Here is an 18,439-nt window from a genome sequence, read left to right as displayed (position 1 = left end):
TTTCTTTATAGTGTTGTCATTTAATAAATCATTATCCAAATTCTAATCATTTCACTCTATATATGTTTATCATTTCTAAGATTCTCTGAAATAATTTCTTTCATCATTCATAGGAATGTAATTCAATACTTCATTATAGTTGAATATTATATTCATTTTTACTCAATTTTTGCTTTAATTGATGTATCCCTGTCTTGATTTCCAATTCTTTGCTTATTTCTTTTTTCCTTTTAATCTCTCCTTCAGTATCAAGAAGTTTATTTTCATTGGTACTGTTTCCTCACTGATATTCTCTCTCCTCTCTCTAAACCTTCCTTTCTCCCTATTCCCACTTAGGTCCCTGTTGATTTTGATATAATTGTTGCAGACTTTTTAAGAGTATGTGAAAAATGAAGGGGAAAAAGTATATGTAAGTCCTATTGTATGTGTCACCTCGTTTTGTTTTGTTCAAATAATTGTGAGGTTCATATATTTGTTCCCTCAGTGCCTTCTTCCATGTTTGCATACTGTTACTCTCACCTGCCAGTTCTGAAAAGTAATTTCTACCCCATCTTGGGCACCTAGCTGGTGCAATGGCTAGAATGCCAGGCATAGAATCAAGAAGACTCATCTTCCTGAGTTCAAATCTGGCCTCAGACACTAACTAGCTATTCAGCCCTGACCAAATCACTTAACCCTGTTGATCTGAGTTTCCTCATCTGTCAAATGAGCTGGAGAAGGAAATGGCAAATCACTCCAGTATCTTTGCCAAGAAAACCCTGAATGGAGTCACAAAGAATCAGACATGATTGAAAAACAACTGAACAATATGAAAGTCTGCACTCAGGACTGTTGTGAGTTGCATGTGATTCCCAGACAAATATATTTTTTACCTTTTCTTGATACCACTAAGTATCCATTTTTCTTCCATAATTTATACTGAGTTTTAAAGGGAAAGTCATTCTTGGTTTTAAGCCAATATCTTTTGCCATTGGGAATATTATGTTTATCTTTTATTTCATGGTTTCTAGGTATTTATTTGTGGGATTTTTTTTTCTTTGAGTCTGATCATAGTTTTAATGGAATTACTTGTTCCTTCTTTGGGAGAAATCTCCAAATCTATAATGATTTTTTTCTATTAGTTGCTATCTTTTTAAAAATTTATTCATCTCTCTATCTTTAGTTCCTGATTTGGGGGTCTTATGCCACAGCTGAGTTCTATCTTCTGTTGAGCTTTTGGATGGGGTTGTTGGCTCTATTTGGTCTTTGATACCTTGGATTCCATCACCTCAGCTTTACTTCTTAGTGTCTAATTCCTATGGATCTTCGAGTTCAGTATATTCAGGACTCCCTATGTCATCTCAGTACAAAATGTAGGTACCCCAAAGCCCCCCAGGCAGAGATAGGCTCCCCATCTGAGCGTTGCCATGATATTCTCCTCACTGCCTCACCCTGAAGCTTCCAAGGACCCCACCCCTAGAGCTTTCTTAACACCACTAAGGCTTTCTAATTTTCCTGGATCTTCCTCCAGAGCTCTTCAATTCTTTTTTGCCTCTAGACAAAGAACCTTGCATGAGATATATATTTATATATCTGGCCCTTGCTGATCTCCCTAGGAGGTTTGGAGTTATTTAACTGTCCTGTAAATAGTTTCATTGGTAACTTCCTTTCTTATTAAAATTCTAGGGTGGTTTAAGTCCCTATAATTTCTCACTGGATTTCTTGATCACTAATTGGTATGATACAAATATTGTTTTTGTTGGAATATATGTGTGTGTGTGTGTGAAAGAGAGAGAGAGAGAGAGAGGGAGAGAGAGAGAGAGAGAGAGAGAGAGAGAGAGAGAGAGAGAGAGAGAGAGAGAGAGAGAGAGAGAGAGAGAGAGAGAGAGAGAGAGAGAGAGAGAGAGAGAGAGAGAGAGAGAGAGAGAGAGAGCTAGGGAGTTTGCATAATGGAGTTTTAAGCTGATTGCTTCTTAGTCAGAAGTCTCCATTTGTAATCTTTTTCTCCACTCCTATTTCCCTAAAGTGCCCTGATTTTTCTTAAATTGCTTAATTCTATTATCTATTATTTTTGCTTACATTTTTTTGACATTTTGCACTCTTTACCCAGGAGAGTATGGTTCAAAATCTCCTCTCCCTATCCCTTGCCTTCTATTCAACACTGAGAATTCAGTTGTTATGTCATTTCACAAGAAATGTTCATTCACTTTTTCTTCCTCCTTATTTCTATATCCTTCTTCTTTATTATATTATAATATTCATTATGTCTATTCTGAGTTGTCTTTTCTTTATTCACTCTTATAAATCATGAAAGGAAGGACTTACAGAAGTCAAAAATTAAACTTCTCTATAGTATTTGCATTTACATAAAGATTTTATTCCTTTCCCATTCTTTTTCTTTATTTCCAGCTAAGTGGCACAGCACATAAGAGCACTGGAAGACCTTGAAGACCTGAAGTCAAATCCTACTGCAGCCAATGTCAGCTGTGTGACCCTGGGCAAATCACTGAATCTCTCAGCCTCATTTTCCTTAACTCTAAAATGAAGATAATAATGATATCTACCTCACAGGGTTTTGTGAGAATACAGTAAAATCCTATAGATTCAGCCCTTTACAGACTTTGAAGTGCATTTAAATGCTAGCTATTATTTGTTGTGGTAGTTGTTTGGTTTGTAGGGCCATCTTCTTTGCCTCACTACTAGAAATCATATAAGAGGCCTTCAGATCAATTAAGTCTCTATAGTCCATTTGATGAAATAACAGAATATAAAGAGAAAAGGCAACTGGGTGGCATAGTAGATAGAGTGCTGAATCTGGATTCAGGAAGACATCTTCCTGACTTCAAATCTGGCCTCAAATACTAATAGCTATGTGACCCTGGTCAAGTCACTTAACCCTATTTACCTTAGTTCCTTTATCTGTCAAATAAGCTGGAAAAGGAAATGGCAAACCACTCCAGTATCTATGCCAAGGAAACCCCAAACTGGGTCATGAAAAGTCAGACACAACTGGATAAACAACAACAAAAGACAAAGTAACAGAGATAATGAACCATTAAGGTTTTTCCCATTCACATAGCAGGGAAACCTTGAATGGCTCAAACCATTATAAATTATCCCACAAAACTGCAAGTGGCCCATTTCTACCTTATAAAGGATTCCCTCCTTTTAGTTAAGTGTAAAGACAATGAAAAGATGTGCTTTAATACTTAGCTCCTGGAGGAGGTCTGAAGGAAGAACTTCCTCATTCAATTAGAAGGAATTATAGGGTGTCTAGCTCAGTGATGGTGAACCTTTTATAGACCATGTGCTGTGCCCCACCCCCAAAACAAGTGCCAGGCATGCCTCACGCCCCCTTATCCCATATAGGGGAAGGAGGAAGCACTCCCATTGGACTGCTGGGCTGAGGGGTGGGTGAAATGAGGAATGTCCTCAGCAGTTGTAGAGAGGAGGAGGGGAATAGCCTGAGCACTCTGCTCCCTTCCAGCTCTGCCGCCTGTGAGCAGCCCACCTTACCCCCTGCGAGCTCCCATTGTGCTGCTGGGCAGAGGGGAAAGGGATGTGAACTACTCCCTCTGCATTTCTAGTAATGAACTCTGTCAGGGGTGAAGGGTAGGGGGTGGGGGTAGGGGTAGTACAAGATCCCACAGAGAGTGCTTTATGTGCCATCTTTGGTGCATGTGCCATAGGTTCACCATCACTGGTCTAGCTGAAAGATCAGTCAGTATCCTAGTGAACTTAAAAAAAAAAGGAGGAAGGGGACATGTCTACCATTCAAAGAGAGAGCTTGCTATAAAATTAAAACTGAACTCTTGAGAGGGACTCTCTCATGAGCTTTTCTTTTGCCTCTCCTAGAATTCAGCAAGGGAGAAGAAGTGCAGGCAGAGTGGGGAAGCCACTCACAGCAGTTAGTATTAACTCTAGTGGGTATAGCTGTACTGTTGAAATGAACTAAGGAGGAGAACCCAGAAGAATACTCTGCTCAGCAGAGATGCTGTACCTAGGGCAGATGTATAAGGATAACAGAAGAAGAGAAAAGACATTGGGGCTTAGGGTATAAGTTCTCTTGGCCCCTTCTATACTTTTTTCAAATTCTGTGTGTACCTACACTTTCCACTATTGCTGAATGTATTGAGGATTCAGTATAACCTTAGGTTTAAGAGGAATGTTTTATAGCCAGTAGTGTTTCTATTCTATTTCAATAAATGCCTAAGCTGTGAGCTAATTGTGTCCTCTGACTGACAATTAAAGGTAAATTCATCTGTGAAAACTAGTGAGGTATTGTTTAATGAGTAGAAGTCCACAGAGCCTCTTTACTTGAGTTAGTCATCTCAGAGGACAAAGCTATGAGTATGAAAGATGAGTGAAAGAGGTAGTAACCCAGAGAGAAGGAACATATCCATTCATGGAGGATGTAGGGGAAGAGAATAAGCATTTATATAGTGCCTACTATGTACCAGGTCCTGTGCTAAGCACTTATTACAAATATTATCTCATTTGATCCTTATGATAACTCTGCTGAGGTATGTGCTATTATCATCTCCTTAGCTGAGGAAATTGAGGCAAACAGAAGTGAAGAGACTTGCCCAGTGCCCAAGATCACATAGCTAATAAGTGGGTAAGGCTGGATTAGAACTCATGTCTCTCTGACTCCAGGCCAAGTGCTCCACTCAACATACCATCTAGCTATGTAGGCTTTTGGTTTAGTAAAAACATAAAAGAATTGATTTCTCTACTTAGTAATTTCTTGATAATTGTGTTAATTTCTTGTGTTTTTCTTGTTTGAAGTTTTTACAAGTCAGATGTTCACCTCTGATTTCTTTTAGAGAAACAATGCATGTATCTCTTTTGTTGAAGATCCATCATTACTCATTGATTATTCAGCTCATTTTCACAAAATACATTTTTATTTCATTTTTAAAAATAGATGTCATTTTTATTTGCTTTTTTAAAAAATGCTATGTCATAATCTTTGTGATTTCTCAAGGATTCAGAATACTTCTGTATTAGTTAAATTAACTGTCATGACTAAAGGCCTTTTTATAAGCCCTTTGCAATATTTGTTGTTTGCCATTGAAATTCTGAAATTTAATCACTACCCACTTTGGAATTTGAATCCGGGAGCTTTTTGTTGGCGGGGATCTGTGACATCTATCAATCAGTACTTTTCCATTTTTACAAAACTTTTGGGCAGTTTGTGTGTGTTATTTATGGCAATATGGTATTTGGGTTTTTAATTTCTAATATATTTCTAGGGGATCCTCAAATTATATCTGCACATCCTATATTAAAGGAAAGTTGTTTTGGCTTGCATAGAATCAATGTGTTCTATCAAAATTTGATTTACTTCTCTGCTGCCAAGTTTTCTTCTACTTTTGTTTTTAGATTCTGTACTATCATTCTTTCTCTGTCTCTGCCTCTCTGTCTCTCTCTGTCTGTCTCCCTGTCTCTCTCATCATTCTGAAGTTTTCTATTATTGTTTTATTATTCCCAGGGATTCTTCTACTCTTTTTCACTGGGGGTTTCGGATTCATTTTTCTTAAACACATTCATTCATCATATTGTATAGTGTTTGCTCATTTCCCTTTCTTTTAGAGTCTTGTTTTAATTTTATCTATTTGGGATCTGGAGTTATTCTGAGCCTTTTCCTCTTGGTCTCTTTTTTGGGGGGGTTGATCCTTTTTCATCAATTTGCAGAATTTTTATCATGTTTCTACCACCCCTCACTGTTTGGCTCTTCCAGTACCTCCTATGCTGACTATGATGAGTCTGGAAGGTCTCAGCCTCCTTGAATTGGTGGTGATGAGGACTTGTTTGGGTCTCTGGTCTGTTTAAACTCTACTAGGATAGGGTTGACTGCTACTAAGTTTATAGACCTGTTTCTCAGGTACAGAGAAGTTCCTTCACCTTCAGCAGGTACTGTACTGACATATCTATCCCCTTCCCTCACAGTTGTACCCTGTTTCCTTCACCTGACTGAACAGGATCAGCTGCTGCAGGATGTAAAGGGTTCAAAATGACTCATTGCCATGATGAGAGAGGGTGGAAGCTTCACATGCCTTTCCAGTTTTCAGAGCTAGCTACACTTGCCTATTAAGAACTATGGGGAAAAGTAAAAGGTAGAAGTATAAGGTTTCTGAAGGTAGAAAAAGTAAGAGGACATGATAGGTAATCCAGTATACCACTATTGTTTCAGAAACCATTATCTTATGTGGAGGTATTTCTAGCTTCTCTTTTTTATGCAGTCTTGATAAGTATACTCCTCGATATTTTATAATGTCTATGTTTATTTTAAATGGAATTTCCTTTTCTATCTCTTGCTGTTGAACTTTGTTGGTAGTGAATAGAATTGCTTATGATTTACATGGGTTTATTTTGCATCCTGCAACCCTGCAACCTTGATGAAGTTGTTAATTGTTTCAATTAATTTTTTGGCTGATTCTCTGGAGTTCTTTATGCATATCATCATTTCATCAGCAAAGGGTGATAACTTTGCTTCCTCATCACCTATTTTAATTCCTTTAATTTCCTTTTCTCCTCATTGCTATAGCTAGCATTTCTAGTACATTTTCAATAGTAGTGGTACCAGTGAGCATCCTTTCTTCACTTCAGATCTAATTGGGAAGGATTCTAGTTTATCTCCATTACAGAGAGTGCTTGCTACTCATTTTAGATAGGTGCCCTTTATCACTTTAAGGAAAGCTCCTTTTATTCCAGTGTTTTCTAATTTTTAAAATAAGAAATGGGTGTTTATTTATGTAGTCTTTATTGCTATTAATTTGGATCACTTTGTTGAGGAAGAGAGATCTTATTGAAAACAACTGCTCCGTAGTCTTGCCAATCACATACTCTCTTCATTCATTTTAATTCCATCTTAACAGATGCCAGATCCTTAATTTCTCATATTGAGTTTATAAGCCACTTTGAAGAGTGTTGAATTACATTCACTTTTTCTTATAGGCCTTTTAAAAAAAGAAAATTCAGCTCTCCCATCTTCGTTATTTTTTGGCCCCATTGTATTTGAGACTTGTTTTAGCTTAACTATTTCTTCATTTGATCTTTTTTTTCCTTCCTTGAGTTGCAATTTCCTTTTATGTTTTTTGCTTTTGCTTTTTTTGCTATTGTTCTTTATTTGGAGGGGAGCTGGGCTCAAACATGGCCATTCACTACATCCTCTTTCCCATTCAATCACTTTTTATGCCATGGCCCAGAAGTCCAAATCCTGTTATCTTCTGAACTAGGTCTTCACTTCAGCCTAATCATATTTTTATTTTGAATCTTCTGCCTTCAATCATCAGTAATGACCAAAAGTGGGCTAAAGCCTTTAATAATTTGGATGGAATTTCATCAACATTAGCAATGCTTTGTAGGTTCCTTCAGGTAATATCATTTACTCCTATATGGATCAACAAAAACAGGTCATAGTCGTAATATTTAACGAGTTTTTACAGGTTCTGCACATCACAGATAGATGCCTTGGAAAAACAGCATATGCCTTTGTTTTTAGTGTACTTTTAAAGACTAGTTCCCCTCAGCAGGGAATCACCAACATCCAATACATCTATCACTGAATAACTTTTCTTTTGACAGTATCTATGGAAAAGATATCATACTTCTTTGGAACATGAGTTACTTCCTCCAGAGATGGTCCAAATTCTGTAACAAGGGCTTTATACCCATTTCTTAGCTCCAAATGTTCAGTGGCCCTTCCTAGAAGAAAAGTTGTGAATCAAGATTCATGTGCTAACTCCTACAAAAAAATCTTCCTGATCAACACAGGGTATTGTTCATGCGTTCTCTCTCTTCTCAAATTGTCTGTCTACATGCTACATCTTTCAGAAGAATATGAACTCTTTAAGGACAGGGTTTATTTTTCTTTTTTGTCTTTGCATCTCATGCAATGCTTTGCATAAAAGGAGAGGAAGATATGCAGACCTGTCGTTTCATTAGTATTTTCCAACATGGAAACTCTCTCTATAGTCAAAGATCAGACACTCATCTGAAATAGCTTAGTTTCCTGGGACAATTTTCCCATAAGTTTAAATCGAGAGAGCTTATCATAAACACTGTTTGAATTTAGTCTTTCTTTTTCATTTATTTTTTTTTGCCAATTACATGTAATAACAAATTTCCATGTAAATGTAAAAGGGAAAATGTAAAAGGGAAAATAAGGCAAGAATCAAATACACATAATAGAAATGAGATGGCAACATATGCATGAGACTTACAAAATTCTAGGAGATGAGAACCTTATCCTGTGCTTTTCTTTCTCTTAATCTCACAGTTCCCATTCCTAGAGCCAATGCATAGATGTCCACATGCAATATGTGTCACTAAGGCATGCACTCAGAAATTTTCACTTTTTAAAAAAAAGTAATCATTTATTAAATACTCAGGTATAAAGGACATTATTTTAATTTATTAAACTAAAGAATCAAATGTAACTAAGCTTAAACATGACCCTAAGGCAGAATATAACAGTCCATATTTTCAAATTTAAAAAGAAACATCATGGATTTTATTAAAATACAAAGCTGTCTTTATTTGGAGACATTAGAGTATACCTTGGCATACCCAGTACACTCTATACACAGGTCTGTGGCTTGGACTACACAGTACATTAAGGGGTTGTGAAGCATATAGAGTAACTTCTAGATCTCTGGAAAAGAACTATGCTCCCAAAGAACTCCTCTCTAACTGTTTCTCTGTGGGCTAAAAATTAAGAGACTAGGTGACAAATCTTTCATTCCACAGAGATTAGAGATAACCTGCAATTGCCCCTTGGAAATGGAATGGAAGTGGAGGTACAGCAGAATGAACCCTGGGCTGGGAACCAGGAAACTTATGTCTAGTCACTTCTCACTGGGCATCTTTTCCTTCTTTGTAAAGTGAAGTTAGTCATGCCTCTCTCATGGGGCTATTATGAGGAATAAATGGGATAATAGATGGGAAAGCTCTTTGAAGCTATTAAAACCTATGCACATATGAGGGAGTGTTATTAGCTGCTAAGAGAAGCCATTCCTGCTCTGATTCAGGTGAACTTGGAGTATTTTGATTCTTTTCCTTCTGTAAAAATCCATAGGCAAAAGACACACGGGGAACAGATTCTTTATACAAGTGAATAATATGGCTTGCTACTAAATGGATCCAGAATTCTGTTCCTATGGAATCTGACTTTGAGATTTCTGCCACTCACTCCCCATGAATGTTGAGAGGAGAGCTGGGTGTAGTATACACTGAATATTGGTCTTGTAATGGGTGACTTGAATTCAAATTCCAGCTTCTGCACTTACTAAGAATTTGACCTAGGGCAAATCATGTTGTGTCCTTATGTGAATGGGGGAAGTTACTTTCTTTTGAAATACTGAAAATTATCCAGTGAGGTTAAAAGGAAATCACATTCAAAGTAAATCATTTGGCTAAGGATTGGAAGATTTGGAGTGTGGAAAGGACCAGCCCTATGATTCCATCTGTGTGAATAACTCTCATTAGTAACTTGTAATCTTACAGATTAACTGAGACACTGAAAGAAGAAATAATGTTTCCAGGGTCACACAACAGGTGCCAGAGATAAGATTTAAACCTCTGTCTTCTTGACTCTAAAATTGGCCTTCTATATCTACTATGCTATATGGTTTAATGATAGAGCAATAGCATATCATTTTGCAGTTAAACAATTTACTAAGCATTTTGTAGGTATTACCTGATGTGATCCTAGCAAGAACCCAGTGAAACAGATAATAGAGCTATTATTATGTCTTTTTTTAAAATGGGGAAACTAAGGCTCTCTCCTGGTTCTCCTCATGCTTGTGTGGCCATTCCTTCTTAGTTTTTTGCTGGATCTTGGTCCAGGTCCAGCCTATTGACTATGGGCATCCCACCTGTGTTCTGTCCTTGACCCTCTTCTCAATCTATTTCATTTGGTGATTGTATCAGTTCCCATGAATTCAATTATTGTCTCTATGCTATGATTCTCAGATGCACTTATCCAGCCCTAACCTCTTTCCAGACCTCCACTATCTCATTTCCAACTGCTAGATGGGTATCTTGAATTAGAAGCCTCATAGATATCTTAAATTCAAAATAGCCTAAGCTGAACTCACTCACTACCTTGCCACTCTAAACCCTCCCATCTTCCAAATTTTCCTTTTACTATTATGGGTATCACCATCCTCCCAGCAAATCTTCAAAATCTAGATATTAGTCTTGATTCCTCACTCTCCCTTACTACCATATCCAATCTATTGCCAAGTCCTATTGATTCCATCTCTATAACATCTTTCATCTCTTTCCTCTTCTCTCCTCTGACACTGCTACTCCCCTAGTGTTTGATAGGACTTTTGTAATAGGCTGCAGGTTGGTCTCCTGCCTCAAGTCTCTCCCCATTCCAATCCATCACTATCCATGCCTAAATTGTTTTTATGACACCCAGGTCTAACCATGTCACCACTCTACTCAGTAAACCCTACTGGCTCCATATCATCTCCAGGAGTAAATATAATATCTATTTGATTTTTAAAGGCTTTCATGACCAAGTCCTTTCCTACTTTTCCATTCTTCTTATGCCTTGCATCCTTTCACATAATTTAAAATCCAATGACACTGGCCACATTGAGATTACTCACATACATTATCATCTCATCTTCAGGTACTTTCATTATCTGTCTCCTGTACCTGGAACCTTCTCCCTCCTCATCTCTCCCTCCTGACTTTCCTGATTTCCTTAAAGTCCCAGCTAAAGCCCTACCTTCTGCAAGAAGCCTTTCCCAGTCCTCCTTAATCTTAGTGCCTACCCTCTTAGATGATCTCCAAGTTATCCTCTATTTATCTTGTTCATACATAATTGTTCATCTGTTGTCTCCTTCATTAGACTATGAGCTCCTTGAAAGCAGAGACAGGTGGTTTTTTGGGATGAATAGGGGGTTGCCTTTCTTTGGCTCTCTAGCATTTAGCACAGTGCCTGTCCCAAAGTAAGCACTTAATAAAATAAAAAAAAAAGCACTAAATAAATAAATAAATAAAGCACTTAATAAAAAAATAAAAAAATAAAAAGCACTTGACTTGACAACCAAATCATGGAAAAGTAGGATTTAAACCTAATTCCTCTGATTCCAGAACCAGTGTCCTTTCCATTGTCCAGTGTCCAGAAACATTGCCTCCTTACCTGAGATCTCATTAAGGAACCAAATCTTGAACTTGGAACATGTTGCTATTGTTGTTCAATTGTTTCAGTTGTGTCTGACTCTTTGTGACCCCTTTTGGAGTTTTCTTGGCAAAGATACTAAAGTAGTTTGTGATTTCCTTCTCCATCTCATTATACAGATGAGGAAACTGAGGCAAACAAAGTCAAGTAGCTTACCTAGGGTCACACAGCTAGGAAGTATCTGAGTCCAGATTTGAAATCAAGAAGAATATTCCTGATTCCAAGCCCAGAATTCTATCCACTTCACCACGTAGATGCCCTCTTTGAAAACAGGACACTAGTAAACAGAAAAGCTAAGACTAGAACCTAGATTTCCAGATTCAAAATTAATAGAATTTTAGAGTCAAAAGAGATCTTAGCAATTACTCAATCCCATCTCATTTTGCAGAAGAAACTGAAGCCCATATTGGGAAATCAACAGGATTCCAACCTGTGTTTTCAGACCCCAAATTCACTTCTCAGTCTTGCTTCTCTTCTCTTTCTATGGACCCTGCTATTTGAACGTGAGCATTTGCTTCAGTAAATGTTGCATCAGTGTGTTTCAAATGTGTCTAACTTGCAGAAATGCCATCTTCCAATTTACATACCACCATGGCAAGGAGGAAATTGTCTCTGTTCCTTTAGGGAGGGTGACTTCTGCAGAAACGTTCATTAGTGGTGAAAATGTTTATACTCCATGGTTCTCCAAAATAGTCCAAGTATCCGCCCAACACACAAAGAAGCCTGGAGTTTAATTTACACCTCAGTGAGTCACTGGAAGCAAACCCAGGCTCTTTGGCATCTAATCACTGCCTTTTGAACCTGAACAATACTAGCCTATTATTTCATACACCATATTTAATAACAGGGGAATGGAACTTTGTGCCTCAAGAAATGCATTCCTGTCTGAGACTTCACTCTGGGCCATGTGAATATACAGCTATATAATATTCTTAGGGAATCACGGATTTGGAGATGAAAGGAACATACAAGGTCATCTAGTTCAGCCACCTTATTTTACAAATTAAGAGGCTGAGACATAGAAAGGGGAAGTGACTTGCCCAATGTCACACAGGTAAAAAGTGCCAGAGCTAAAATTCAAATTCGGGTTGTCTGACTCAAAATGCAATGCTCTTTCCTCTAGACTACACTAGGTGGCTCAGTGGATAGAGCATTGGACCTGGTATCAGGAAGACCCAAGTTAAAATCTAGCCTCAGATATTTACCAGTTCCAGAGGCCACTGAAACCTGAATCAGCATACATGGAGAGAGAGAGAGGGAGGGAAAAGAGAAACAAGATCAAGAAACTCTATCCATATTCTCGTTGATGTTTTCTACTGACTTTCAAGTCATTCTTTCTTTTAAGTCAAAGGTGTTTGGGCAAATGTTTAATAACCATGTCTTGTGAGTGGGAGGGAGAGAATATACATACAACACATCCTTTAAATTTAAATGAATAGCATTTATTAACTTTTTCCTCTATCTTTTTTTTTAAGTCCAGACAAACAACAAAACAACACATTGTGCCCTGATTTATAGCATTTGCTGATTTCTGAGGTGTAAATGCTCACTAAACATTTAACAAATTAGTTTTTGTAGCCTGGTTTAAACTCACTCCAGCACACCTCCATGCCTTCTTTCTTCCTTTCTTTCTTTCTTTCTTTCTTTCTTTCTTTCTCTCTTTCTTTCTTTCTTTCTTTCTTTCTTTCTTTCTTTTTCTTTCTTTCTTTCTTTCTTTCTGTTTTATTTTTCCTTCAAATGCATGTAAAAATTGTTTTAATTTTTTTTTAAATTAAATTGCAGGGGCAGCTGGGTAGCTCAGTGGATTGAGAGTCAGGCCTAGAGATGGGAGGTCCTAGGTTCAAATCTGACCTCAGATACTTCCCAGCTGTGTGATCCTGGGCAAATCACTTGACCCCTATTGTCTAGCCCTTACTACTCTTCTGCCTTGGAGCCAATACACAGTATTGACTCCAAGAAGGAAGGTAAGGGTTTAAAAAAAAATAAATTGAGTTAAATTCCCTCCTGCCCTCTCCATACCCCACCCCAGATGGCAATCCCTATCTGATATAGATTTTACATGTGCAATAATGTAAAACATTTTTTCTATATTCGTCATTTTGTGAAAGAGGCTTGAACAAAAAAAAAAAGAAAGAACTTGAAAAATAGTGTTTCAGTTTGCATTCAAACTTCATCAGTTCTTTCTCTGGAAGTAGATTCTGTGCCTTCTTTCTAAAGCAGGCTCATATTTCTTCTTCACTCTAACCTCTGCCCTCATATTTGGGGACTTCCATATATATATATGATAATATACATATACTGATATTCCCTCAATTAGCTTAGTTTCCCAATCCATCAACTTTCTTGACTCTTTGATCTGCTCCTTGATTCTACCTCAGCTACAGACATATTCTTTTTTTTTTTAACATTATTTTATTTGGTCATTTCCAAACATTATTCATTGGAGACAAAGATCATTTTCTTTTCTTCCCCCACCACCACCTCTCCCCTAGCTGACTCCACTGGTTATTACATGTGTTCTTGATTCAAACCCATTTCCATGTTGTTGGTATTTGCATTAGCCTGTTCATTTAGAGTCTCTCCTCAGTCATATCCCCTCCACCCCTGTAGTCAAGCAGTTGCTTTTCATCCGTGTTTTTACTCCAGACATATTTTTTATGTCATTATCACCCATATCTTTTTTACTTTTATGATCCAAAACTGAAATTTTTGTCTGAAATCATATCTTATTCTTCCATCTTTTCTTCTACTTTTAATCTCCTAAAATGATTCCTCTTCTTCTTATCTCTAGTCACTCTCTTCTATCTTTGAATCCCTTACCTCCTTGACCTGCAATCAACCAGACTTTTCTAAATCCCAATACAAAGATATTTACCCCTATCATTCATCTTTCTCTGCTTCTGCTCATATACAATCAAATACCTCTAATAGAAATCACAGAATCATCATGACTAGGATTTATTTAGTTTCATAATTATGTTCAGCTTTTTTTCATTTACATACACTTAAGATTTGTGAAGTACTTTACAAGTATTTTTATTTATATAATTTTTTCATCACAACAACTCTGAGATAGATATTATTATCCACATCTTACAGATGAGGAAATTGAGGCATACAATGGTTAAGTGATTTGCCCAGAGCCATAAAGCTAGTAAATATCTGAGAGAGGATCTGAACTCAGAACTTTCTGATTCCAGGTCTAGCACTCAGTTATGACTCAGGTCAGAATCCCATCCATAAAAATAAATCTTCTTGTTGGTTCTTTCACTTTTTGAAATATTAAATTATTACTAAAATAGGTCATCAGCCTACCTTGTGCTTCTGCTTTAAGCAGACAGACAGTGCTCCAACAAATTGTCTGGATAATTGAAATCCTCTCATTGCTATTATGTTTATGTCCACCATAGGTATATATTGAGCTGGGTGTGCTTGAGTGTGCTTGAGTTTAATGAAAGTCTGTAATATCATGCTTTTATGTGTTTACATAGGGACACATAAGCTCATACATTTTATTTCTGCCTCCTTTCTTGAATTTTATCTCCTCTGAATTTCTGAGCATCTCTATAAATCTTCCCAACCATCCTGAGAGGTACTTAATGCTAGTATCATTAATTCCATTTAACTGATGAATAAACTGAGACTTTGGGTTTGGGAAGTTCTTAGTTTCTTTAGGGCAAGTATGCCTATCTATTCAAGTTTATATTTCCCATTGTGCCTGGCATTAGCCCTAGTGCAGTGATGGCAAACCTATGGCATGGGTGTCAAAAATGGCACACTGGGCACAGGGATGCCTCCCCCCCACCAGGGTATATTACTAGAAAGACAGAGGGACTTAGGTGGAGCTGCTCCCCTCCCCCTCTTCACTGTATCTGATGACATTTTCCCCATTCCCCCACCCCTCTGCCCAGCAGCCCAATGGGAGTTCACAGGGTGTAAGGTGGACAGCTCACAGGCTGCAGAGCTGGAGTGGAGAAGAGTGCTCAGGCCACTACCCTCCTCTATTCCATACTCGAAGAGGACATTCCTCTCTTCACCCACCCCTCCACCCAGCAGCCCAGTGGGAGCTCTTCCTCCCTCCCCTGTCTGTGGTAAGTTGGGGGAGGGGCATGGCACATGGTCTCTTGGGGGAAACAGCACTCAGTGGAGGGGAGAGTGGCACTCTTTCTCTAAAAGGCTCACCATCACTGACGTAGTATGTAAGAGATGGTCAGGAAATGTTTTTTAGCTGGCTGAATGAACCAATCAAGTCTTTCTGCTGAGATTTTAGTCATCAAATCTGTGCTTCTTTCTGAGAGAATGTCATGTTCTTGAGGACAAGAACTATTTCTTCTTTTTTTTTAATCTTTGCATTCCTAGTACCAGAGATTATTACACAGTAAATGCTTAAGAGATGTTTGATGAATTGAACTGAAATTGGAATCTCTGACATTTTCATCCCATGTTCACCCTAGCCTGCCCAATCTCGGAAAAGTCTCACAACTCAATCCATTCCATCCATATTTCTGTCTGATGTTATCCCTCTTTCAAGGTCCACTTCAAATGCCAACTCTTTCTCTAAAACTTCTCTAGTCTCCCTCTCTTCTCTTCAACCTCAAATTTATTTCTTTTAAAAATGTCTTTATTGATACTTAAAAAAAAAAAAACCTTACCTTCCATCTTAGAATCAGTCCTGTGTATTGGCTCCAAGGTAGAAGAGCAGTAAGGGTTAGACAATAGAGGACTTGCCCAGGGTTGCCCAGCTAGAAAGTATCTGAGGTTAGATTTGAATTCAGGATCTCCTTTTGTTGATATTTTTTAAAACATCATTGCTGGAGTGGCTAGGTAGCTCAGTGGATGAAGCACCAGGTCTAGAGATGCCTCAGTCACTGGGCAAGTCACTTACCTTCCATTCCCCAGCCCTTAGTGCTCTTCTGCCTTGGAACCAATACTTAGTGCCAATTCTAAGACAGAAAATAAGGATTTTTTAAAAAAAACTTTATTGTTACTTCCCAGTGACCAAAAAGAATCATCACTTGTTAAGAATAGTTCAAATGAATCAGCATGTCAGCTATAACCAGGCAATACAATTCTGCACCATCACTATGCCAAGAATCAGAAGTCAGACTGTGTCGTCAATCCTCAGAAGTCACTCCATCAAGCTCTAAAATCCTTTAGTGTTATTTTACCTTAGTCAGTAGTTCTTAAATTTTTTGGTCTCAAGACCCTTTATACTGTTAAAATTATTAAGGACCTCTCCCCAAAAAGCTTTTGTTTATGTGGGTTATAGCTATGAATATTTATCATATTTAAAATGAAAACATCTTAATGTTATTATAAAAATAGTTTTGATCTTGAGGACCCACTGAAAGGATCCATAGGAGTCCTTAGTCCACACTTTGGGAAAAAAGTAACTTTGGGAAGTAATGCTTTAAATTATTCTGGGCATCATATAAATTATTTTTCTAGTTCTACTTACTTCACTTTGGGTCTATACATAGAGATCTTCCTAAGTTTCTTGGAATTCTTTATATAGATCTTCTTTATGGCACGTGATAATATTTCACTACATTCATATAACATTATTTGTTCAATCCTTTCCAAGTTACATCCACTTTCCTTCAATTTTAATATTTAAGAAGTGTTACTATAGATATTTTTATAAATATGAGTTTTTAATATCTCTGGAGGACATGCCTAGTAGTAGTATAACTAGGTCCTCAGATTTCTTAAAATAATTTGTCTTGACCTTTGTCCCTTGTCCCATCATACTCTACTTTATATTGTACTTCTTGTATTCTTTTCTCTTCCTTTATTGGATTGCAAGTTTCTGGAAAACAGAATGTGTAATTTCTTATCTGTGTATGATGAGTATTTAGCACAGAGCCTGACACTTTAGTAGCTTCTTATTGAATATTTGTTATCTTGAGTCACATTGAATTGAATTAGATATAACATACTTTTCCAAATCTTCCCTCAGTCAAAGAAATCCCTAGGATCATCAGCCACAATCACTGTCAAACCTCCATGCAGGGAACAGTTGCTTTGGTTCCTCCAACTCTGGAAGAGGGAAAATAGGGAAAAGATTCATCAGAGTTGACTTCATTTCTTCCATAAACTCAATTCATAAATTTTGGGGCCTGGAGCTGGGGAAGGAGAAAAGACATGGAATAGTATAGGTTCATAGAATATAGAGGTAAAGGACTCTTAAAGATCATCTAGACCATCTCCATTCATGGGAATTGAGTCCCAGAGAAACTAAATAATTGCCTAAAGTCATAAAGGTAGTAAGAAGCAAAGTAAAGATTTGAACTCAGGTCTGGCCCTTTAAGTAGAAAGTTACTATTCGCTACAACTGCAATTCTATATGAAATTACTTAAATCCTCTAAACCTCCAATTCCACTTTTATAAAATCAAGACAATAATCCCTGCCTTACCTGTCTTTAAGTGATGATGTAAAGTTCAGATGAAACCATAGATACTCCTATGATCTAATCTCACAACTTTCAAATGGAAGTGAGAGTGTTTTGCAAATAGTAAAGTCCTCTCCCCATCAATGTCATCAGTTTCCTAACAGACCTCAAAGACCCCCTCATATCTTGGTGTGAGGATGACCCTGGGTTCTAGATAGCTGTACCAATGAAGTACAAGGTCTATGAGATTTTACCAAGCTAGAAAGCCTTCAAGTCTTGGCAAGGTTGATGGATTGAATTCACCTAAGGACCAACTAAGATCAGAAAGGCTCATAGCCAAGAAATATGGATACCAGAGGTTGGCACTCACTGCTGTTTTCACAAAGAACAACTACTAAGGCCTACCATACTTTCTCCTTCTTCCTGAAAGATACTCTCCTTTTTTTACCCTGCCCCTACCCCACCATTGCCCACTATTAGATCTTTTTTGGCTGGAATTTACAAACAAGAAACCTCCATTTTCATGGCCTAAGGGTGCCTTCTTGCCTGTGAATTCAGGGATAGGAAACAAATCTTATCCGCCTAAGGAGGCCCTTCTATACTTATAAACCTTCAGGACTAGAAAACCAATATAACCCACCTAAGAAGGCTCCTCCACTTCCTTTCAAACATCTGAGTTGCCCTGACCCTAGAGCTACATAAAGTAAAGACTTTTAGGCATCCCAGAAAGAGGTTGGTGTGATCATGAACCAAATCTTGGAGGCATCTTTTCACAAAATCATCATGGACTCTCTCTTCCTGTCATGACTTCAAGGCTCCTTCACAAAGCTTTCTGGAAATATCTGGTCTTTTCTTTCCTTATTT

Source organism: Monodelphis domestica, chromosome 1, assembly GCF_027887165.1.
Source record: "Monodelphis domestica isolate mMonDom1 chromosome 1, mMonDom1.pri, whole genome shotgun sequence".
In the NCBI taxonomy this organism is placed as follows: domain Eukaryota; kingdom Metazoa; phylum Chordata; class Mammalia; order Didelphimorphia; family Didelphidae; genus Monodelphis; species Monodelphis domestica.
The sequence above is the reverse complement of the archived record's forward strand: the minus strand, read 5'-3'. Positions refer to the sequence as shown.